The sequence below is a fragment of the Miscanthus floridulus genome, chromosome 5, assembly GCF_019320115.1.
Source record: "Miscanthus floridulus cultivar M001 chromosome 5, ASM1932011v1, whole genome shotgun sequence".
NCBI lineage: Eukaryota > Viridiplantae > Streptophyta > Magnoliopsida > Poales > Poaceae > Miscanthus > Miscanthus floridulus.
The window spans coordinates 11698046-11707761 of record NC_089584.1 but is presented as its reverse complement, the minus strand read 5'-3'; positions in this window follow the sequence as shown (position 1 = coordinate 11707761).

Here is a 9716-nt window from a genome sequence, read left to right as displayed (position 1 = left end):
CTAGTTAAGAGGACAGTGATCAAGAAGAAAGTGCTAGTTAACTGCTCTGGATAGGTGAATTTCATAGATGTTGAGCAGATATTACAATAGGAACCGGTGATGGTTGGTATGTTTACCATTGATTCCCATCCAGCTTATGTGTTGTTTGATTCTGGTGCATCATAATCATTCATGAGCATAGGATTTGTAGACCGGCACAATATACCTCTTATGGCTATATCATATGCCTATAGAATTCATACTCCAAGTGTGCAGATGTGCATCAATACTCGGACGGACACAGTGAGCTTGGTATTAGCCACTCACACCTATTGTCTCTAGTTCATGGTGCTACCTAGGCAAGGCATTGATGCAATTCTAGGAATGAACTGGTTACATGTATATGGGGTAGTCTTGGATTTGAAGCAGAGAATTGTCAAGTTACGGCTTCCTTCTTCTAAGGATAGGATGTCTCTTCTTGTACCCTTAGATCTAGTCTAACTTGTTGCTGCTCATGCTAAAGCTTTCCCTGATCTTGCCTCTATTCCAGTAGTATGTGAGTTCCTGGATGTTTTTCCTGAAGATCTACCTAGGTTGCCACTAGATAGAGAGGTGGAGTTCTCCATTGAGCTAGAACCTAGTACTACTTCTATCTCCCGATGCCCATACCGCATGGCTTCAAAGGAATTGGCTAAAATGAAGAAGCAGCTAGAAGAATTGTTGGAAAAAGGCTTTATCCAGTTCTAGCTCTTCACCATGGGGTTGTCTAGCCATCTTTGTGAAGAAGAAGGATGGCACTCTATGGATGTGTGTGGATTACCGCCCTCTTAATACGGTAACCATTAAGAACAAGTATCCTTTGCCCTACATAGATACTTTGTTTGATCAACTAGCTTGTGCCAAGGTGTTCTCCAAGATTGACCTCCGTTTAGGCTATCATCAGATCAAGATTAGACCACATGATATACCAAAGATAGCTTTTTCTACTAGGTATGGGTTGTATGAGTACCTAGTAATATCTTTTGGTCTCACCAACGCTCCTGCATTCTTCATGTACCTGATGAACTCAGTCTTCATGTCAAAGTTGGACAAGTTTATGGTGGTATTCATCAATGATATCCTGATATATTCCAAGAACAATGAAGAGCATGCCCAACACCTTCGGATAGTGCTGGCTCGATTGAGGGAACATAAGTTGTATGCTAAATTCAGCAAGTGTGAATTCTAGTTAGATCGAGTATAGTTTTTGGGGCATGTTTTGACACCTGATGACATTTCTGTAGATCCCAGCAAGGTGCAAAATGTGCTGAATTGGAAGTCTCCCAAGTTTGTGCACCAGATTCGTCACTTCCTTGGTCTAGCTAGATATTATTGGTGTTTTATTCTGGACTTCTTCAAGATAGCTCAACTGATGACCAAGCTGCTCCAAAAAGAAGCCAAGTTTGATTGGAGCCTAGCCTATGAAGAAGCCTTCCAAGCTTTGAAGACATTTCTGACCACTTCTCCTATGTTGGCCCAACCAGATATTGACAAACCTTTTGATGTATATTGTGATGCCTTGAAGATGGGGTTGGGATGTGTGCTTATGCAGGATGGGCGTGTGATAGCTTATGCTTCGCGCCAACTAAAAAAGCACAAAGTGACTTACCCCACTCATGATTTAGAGCTGGCTACTATGGTCCATGCTCTAAAAATTTGGAGGCATTACTTGTTGGGCAATAAAGTACACATCTTTACAGATCATAAGAGCCTCAAATATATTTTCACTCAATCTGAGTTGAATATGAGGCAAAGAAGATGGTTGGAACTGATCTAGGATTATAACTTGGAGGTGCATTACCACCCAGAAAAGGTCAATGTAGTAGCTGATGCCTTGAGCTAAAAGTCATATCAAGTTGAAGAAACACCTTTATCTCTCAACCATGCAGAGGTGCTGGCTCACTTTGCTTTGACCTCAAAATTGCTGGAGCAGATTATTCTGGAGCAAAGGCAAGGCACTTTAGAAATTCCTCCCATCAAGAAATTGATTGCCGAAGGGCATGGTCCTCACTTTAGTTTTGATGAACAAGGAGTAGTGAGATACAAAGATAGATTGGTGGTTTCATCCAATGAGGAGCTGAGAAGGAAGATTTTGAATGAAGCCCATCATTCAAAACTGTCTATCCATCCTAGCAGCAACAAGATGTACCATGATTTGCGCCACTTGTATTGGTGGTCCAACATGAGGCAGGATATCACCCAGTATGTCATGGAGTGCGACACTTGTGGGAGAGTTAAAGCAGATCACATGCGTACCCTGGGATATTTGCAGCCCTTGCCCATTCCAAGGGCTATGATTCTATTTGGGTTATTGTGGACCATCTCACTAAGTTTGCTCATTTTATCCTAGTGGACACTAAATATATAGCCAGGAAATATGCTGAGATATATTTTGATCAGATTGTGACCCTACATGGAGTCCCCCTTACTATCATCTCTGATAGAGGGTCAGTTTTTATCTCTCGTTTCAAAGAGCGACTACAGGAATGTCTTGGTACTCGTCTCCTTAGAAGCTCAGCATATCACCCACAAACTGATGGCCAAACTGAAAGGGTGAACTAGATGCTCGAGCATATGTTGAGAGCTTGTGCCATTTTTTTCCTAAGAAGTGGGATGGATGCATGAAGTTAGCTGAATTTTCTTACAATAATAGCTACAAAGAGAGTATTCGTATGGCACCATTTGAAGCTCTATATGGAAAGAAATATAGGACACCACTTAACTGGGTTGAAGTAGGAGATCATGGATATTTTGAGCCTGATTTCATCAAAGAGGCTCGAGAGCAAGTAAGCATTATTCATAGTCACTTGAAGGCAACTTAGAGCCGATAGAAAGCTTATACAGACAAGCAAAGAAGGCCCTTGCAGTTTGTAGTTGGAGATTATATGTATCTCAAGGTGTCTCCTATGAGAGGGGTGCATCAATTTAGTATCCATGGCAAGCTGGCCCCTCGATATGTAGGTCCTTACAAGGTTTTAGCACAGTGTGCCCCAGTTGCTTATCGTCTCTAGCTTCCTGATATTTTATCTGTGGTACACAATGTGTTTCATGTATCGCAATTGAAGAAATATTTGCGGGTTCCTAATGAAGCTATGGAAATTAAAGGGCTTCCCCTCCAGCCTAATTTGACTTATGTTGAGCACCCGGTAAAAATCCTGGACAAAAAGGAAAGAGTGACAAGAAACAATGTGGTGAAGTTCCACAAGGTGCAGTGGCAAAACCACTCAGAGGATGAGGCCACGTGGGAACAAGAGAGCTATATATTGAAGCATTACCCCCACTTTCTCTCTAGTTCTAATGAGTAGTTGTTATGTTTAAATGTATTTCCTATCTCCTTCCCACACTAGGCACATGAAATCTCGGGTCGAGATTTTGTTTTAGGGGGGTAGATTTGTAACACCCTCGGTGTTACACTGTACAAACTTTGCTAAAACACTGCATGTGCATCATACTTATGTGTAAATGTGTGTAATATAGGGTGTAAAGCAATACACGTAACTTGAAACGTTCATCAGAAACGTGAAACGAATGTTATATTTCATGTCGCGTTTTATCACTTAGGGTTCTAGATGAATTTTTATTGAACGAAAATGCTATAGAACACATACCCAGCACTTTAATAAAGTTTGTAGTATGAACTTCGTAGGTGGTGATGAAATACTTGTGGTCGAGAATGGGATTCACTAGATAGCTTACTAATAACTTGGAAATCAAAGTTGACGCGAATCCGAACAAGAACTTAGTCATTTTCTTAAGTCGGAAAATGGATCGACGAAGCGAAGTTTGGGAATTTTTATATGAGAGCAAGGCAAAAATAAGGGCCCTACATACCAGGATCCCACCAAGACCATTGCTACCATCTTTAATGGGAGAGTTGTCTCAGAAGACAAGTGAGAGCAGAAGCTCATAGCCCGACGCATCATGTCGGTCGCTACATATGATGGCCCCGTCTCTGATCCAAAGTATCTCGACTGGTCGGAGCACCCAATCACCTTCTCTAGGGCCGATTAGTGGTCAAACATCTCATACCTAGGGCATTTCCCACTTGTCCTAGATCCCATAATCAAGGATGTGCGCTTCTAGAAGGTCCTCATCGATGGAGGGAGCGCCCTCAACATTCTTTTCGCCAGATCTCTAGAGGAGCTAGGCCTCAAAAAGGAAGACCTCACCCCCATGGACTCTCCATTCTAGGGAATCGTTCCTAGGAATGTGTCCCTCCCCTTAGGATAGATTATACTACCGGTCCAGTTTGGCACTGCGAAGCACTTCCATGTTGACTACGTCAACTTCCTTGTTGCCGACTTTAACACGGCATACCACGTCATCCTTGGCCGACCAGCTCTTGCCAAGTTCATGGCTATGCCACACTATACATACCTAGTGCTAAAGATGCTGATAGAGTAGGGGGTCCTCTCCCTGCGTGCCAACCTCAACGTCGCCTACAACTACGAGAAGGAAAGCTTCATGCTCACCGAGGCAACTGACATCTCCATCCGTATGCAGGACTGCATCATGACTTCATAGGTGATCCTTTTGGAAGACCTAGAGATCCTTATCCTAGAGGCCGCCCGAGCTTCAACCAAGTCCTAGGAGTTCAAGGAAGTGGTCCTCATCCCCGGCGACTAGTCTAAGACTACTCAGATTGAGACAGACATCAATCCTAAATAGGAAGACGCGCTTGTCAGCTTCCTATAGGAGAATGTCAACATGTTTGCATGGAAACCTATGGACATGCCTGGCATGTTAAGGGAGCTAATCGAGCACTCCTTAAACATCTCGACGACCGCCAAGCCCATCAAGCAGAAGCTTCGATGATTCATGCCGGACAAAAAGGAGGCTATTAGGGTAGAGATAACCTAGCTCTTAGCCGCTAGTTTCATAAAAGAGGTGTACCATCTAGACTAGCTTGCCAACCTAGTTCTTGTAAGAAAAAATAATAAAGAATAGAGAATGTGCGTTGATTACACCAATCTCAACAAACATTGCCCTAAAGACCCCTTTGGCTTACCTCACATCGATGAGGTCATAGATTCTATAGCTAGTTGTGATCTCCTATGCTTTCTAGATTGCTACTCTAGTTATCACTAGATCATGCTGAAGGAAGCAGACCAGATCAAGACGTTGTTCATCACGCCCTTCGGCGCCTACTGCTACATGACCATGTCCTTCAGACTAAAAAATGTAGGTGCGACTAAAGAGCGATCTAGCGTTGTCTCAAGGACCAAATTAGGAAGAATGTCGAGGCCTATGTTGATGATGTGGTAGTTAAGTCTAGGACTACTGACACCCTCATCGCCGACCTCACCGAAGTTTTTAAAGCATTGAACGTGTACCCATGGAAGCTAAATCCCACCAAGTGTATTTTTGGTGTTCCGTCCGGTATACTGCTAGGCAACATCATCAGTCACCGTGGCATCGAAGCCAACCTAGAGAAGATAGCGGCGGTGACCAACATGAAGCCACCAACCTACATCAAAGACATCCAGAAGCCAACAGGGTGAATGGTGGCTTTAAGTCATTTCATATCCTGCCTAGGCGAAAAGGGACTCCCCTTCTTCAAGCTACTTAAAGCTCAAGAGAAATTCATCTGGTCGGAGGATGGTGATAAGGCATTTGCCAAGCTCAAGCGGTTCCTCACCAAACCTCCGATCATGACCGCCCCCCAAAAGGATGAGACCCTGCTAATCTACATTGCAGCGACTAACCAGGGTAGTCAGCACCACCATCATCGTTGAGCGAGAAATGGTCGGCCACGCATACAAAGTCCTAGCGCCTAGTATACTTCATCAGCGAGGTCTTAAATGAGTCTAAGACTCACTACCCGCATGTCTAGAAGCTATTGTATGCCATCCTTGTCACATCACGAAAGCTATGCCACTACTTTGATGCCTACCACATAGCAGTAGTCACGGAGTACCCGCTCGGTGACATTCTCTGCAATAAGGAAGCCAGCGGCCACATCATCAAATGGCTGGTCGAGCTCGGCACCTATACCATTGATTTCAAGCCTCACCACATGATCAAGTCATAGGTGCTCGCTGATTTCATCATCGAGTTGGCAAGAAGTTGTATCGCAGAAACACCAAAGGCAAGCTACTACAGAAGTGTGTCTCCATGGAAGAAGGCGAGTAGATACTCAATGAGATCCATGCCGGCACCTATGACAACCATGCAACCTCTAGAACACTAGTCAGAAAGGCTTTCTGAGCTGGCTTCTATTGGCCTTCCACCATGGCCAATGCTGAAGCCCTCATTCACCGATGTGAGAACTACTAGTTCTTTGCTAAACAAATCCATGTCCCTGGCTTAAGTGTTGAAAATGTTCCCTACATCATGGCCCTTTGCAATGTACCTTTGTTTTTGCCTCTTTTCTTCCTCCCTCTCTCATCCTTTACATTCCTTGTGTGAATGGTTGCGTAGATTTGGAGCCCCATGTATGGATTGGCCACCAAAGTGCACTGGAAGTCCTAGCTCTAGGGCCAGAACTCCTAACCGCTGAGAGTCCTGGCAATAGCCATAACCTCCAACCCCTTGGTTGATACTCCATCCATGTTTCTCCATCTATAGGCTCTCGTTCAACTTTCTTCTACCTTGTTTCTTAGTTTCTCTTTGTTTTTCTCCACAGTGATGGCTTCCAGTAGTGATGACACTCCTCCGCATCATAGCGAGAAGCATTCCAAGAAGAACAATGACCTTGCCGCATCCTCTCGCCCAACTGGACACACAAGGAATCCCTCCCTCGTGATATAGCTAGTGGTCATGGTGGTCATGCTCATGCTGCTCATGCTCAAACCCAAGCTTCAGCTCCGCCCATTGGTGCTACTACTCGGGAGTTCGTTCCTAGCCTTGGTGATGTACCAGCTATTGATCCTATCGAAAAAGCTCTTGATCAAGAAGGACAAACTATTGCTGATGATGTGTGCACCATGACCCCTTTCACTCTAAGTTACTTTGGGATCAGTCGGTTGATTTCATTCAATGGTCCTATTCCTACCATCTAAGAACCGCATCGCACTCTAAATCCAGCTAGAGGTTACACACCTCATTTGATGGTTGATTATCATCGCCATGTGTCTAAGATTCGTCGTTGGTGTGCCCAACCTCTCTATGATGAGCTCAAGGATTTGAGGATTGAGTATAGGTTCTAGCAACCATTTCATTTTGACTTCTCTCATCATTTGGTCTATCTCTGCTACATCAACAAGAGAGAGGCCCCAGTGATTTAGATGAAGGCCATTGACACCTTTAAGCTTAGCAAGCTACCTAGCTTGGAAATGACACAGCTGCTCCATGAATTGAGGAGGATGGGGCTTGCAGCCACTAATGGAGTTCCGTAAGCCATGGAACAACTGAGATTATCTATCGGTTCTATGCCTCCTTTCACTTGGACACTCAGGTGAATACAAATGTCATTCATTAGACCACCGAAGGCAAGCACTACAAGGTTGATTTCATTACCTTTTCTTGCCTTCTTGGCTTGGACCATAGGGATTGCACCTCCACCGCCATCACTAAGATTTTAGCTCTTGCTATGGATGAGTATCAGTACATGTATTTGGATGGTCATCAGTGCTGATGGGAAGACTATTTGGCTAAAGCCCTATTACTATGTGCTCAACAATATTCTTCATTAGAACTTGTATCCAAAGATAGGTGACTCTACCAATCTCCATGAGGATTCCTAGGTTGTACTTGATTGCTTTGGAGATGAGTTCACCAAGTTCTCCATCAGTTGTTATATTTGGGACAAGATCTTCAGTGGCTAGTGAGGATGTGGTGAAGCACTACTCCAATGCTCCATTCATCATGCATATCATTGAGCACATGTCCGACATTCACTTCCCTTCAGATGCCCCTCACAAAGTTCTCAAGCTATCCAAAAAGATGTCGCTTTAGGCAAAGCGGGAGTTAGAGGAGGCCGCTAAGGGAAAAGGAAAAGGAAAAGGCAAAGGTTCCTTGGGCTCCTCCTCACATGCTTCTCCACCACATGCTTAACACTCTCATTGTACTCATAGTGAGGAGCCTCAGTCCTCCTCCTCCTCTAGTGGTAAAAACCCAGTAAGTTCAAGTTTTTCATGAAGTATATGTTTGGAGCTTGTTGTGCTCATGCTGAGTGTGAGCAAGAGATGGTAGTGAGGATGCATCACATTGAGCAGAAGCTTGACATTCACTCCTGCACCACCTCAAGCCTTAGAGCCACTATGGAGAGTCGTCCGATTAGCCCATCACCATGGCAAGTCACAAATGTATGTCGATGATGAGGAGTACCACGAGGAAGATGATGACGACGATGACGATGATGATGGTGGTGACCGTGATGATGATGAGGACTACTGACAATGAGTAGCCATTTCTTTCATGCGGCCTACCCTTTTTGGCACTTGTTGACAAAGGGGGAGTGTTAGGTAGGCTTTGATCTTAATTGTAATAACTTAGTTGGTCGCTTGGAGCTTGTTAGACTTTAAAACCTTTAGCTTGTATGAACTATGTCGTGTGGTGGCACTATGTGATGGACAACTATATTTGTCTAGTGTGATGGACGATTGTTGGACAAGTAATGTTTACCTACATATCTATTAGTCTCTACATGTGAATGGTGGATGTTATTTTGGATGGCCATGTGTTGTTTCAAGTTGTTACTTTGAGATCTTGGCCATCATATTTTCTTTTAGTTGTTGAGTGAATATAACATGTCATATTGCATTCTCTTTTTCACAGATATTCACTTGTTCACATACACTTATTGCACCCCACTGGATTGCAAAATTTAGGGAGAGTTTGTCGACATAGAATTTTTGTCCCTATGCCAAAGACACACTGCAGCAAGCCAGAAGGGTCTGCTCGATGGAGCTATAGATCCGCCTAGCTTCAGCACAGGGATGGTCAATCCTACGCACTTCTCTCAAGACATGCCAAGTCAATTTGACCCTATAATTGACAAGGAGAGAAAGTTTATCTATAATTAAGAGCAGAACTTGCCGGTATTGCTAGACAGTTCCCGAATGTGCGGACTCTGAGAGCCGATATGAAAGAAGATCGACTAAATAGTTGATTGCTAACATATTCAGGAGAATAAATCAGTTAAAGGTCATTGGGTTGTATAAGAAGAATCAGTTATCATTCAAGATAAATGTCATTATTTGAGCAGATATTAATCAATGGCAATAAGATATCAACAATGATTGGTTTATGCTGAGCCAATGATTATAAGCAACCGAACCCCTTTTATGTAAAGAAACAATTCAACACCATTTAACCATTTAATAAAGATAAATCTAATGAACATGTTAGATCTCATCTATCACTATGACCAGTGGGGCATGAGGCAGAATCATGCAGGCCGTAGAAATAACAATAGACTCAATAACCCTAACTCATTACTAATATCAGTAGGGCATGAGGCAGAATCATGTAGGCCGTAATACAATAATAAGATCATGGGGCTAACACATCTTTCAATCTATCTCTACTTCGACGGTCTCATGATGTGAATTATTCATGAAAGCGCTCGATATCGGCTAAAATAGCCGATTCAGGCATAGCGCACAGTTAAAGACATGCCTTATCAGGAATAGATCTACCAAATAACGATCCCCACTCCACGGTGCTAACAGTGGGGTGTGAGGCAGAATCACATAGGCCGTGATAACGAGCCATGGAACGATTTTTGCTAGCCAATAAATCTACCCAAGATGCAA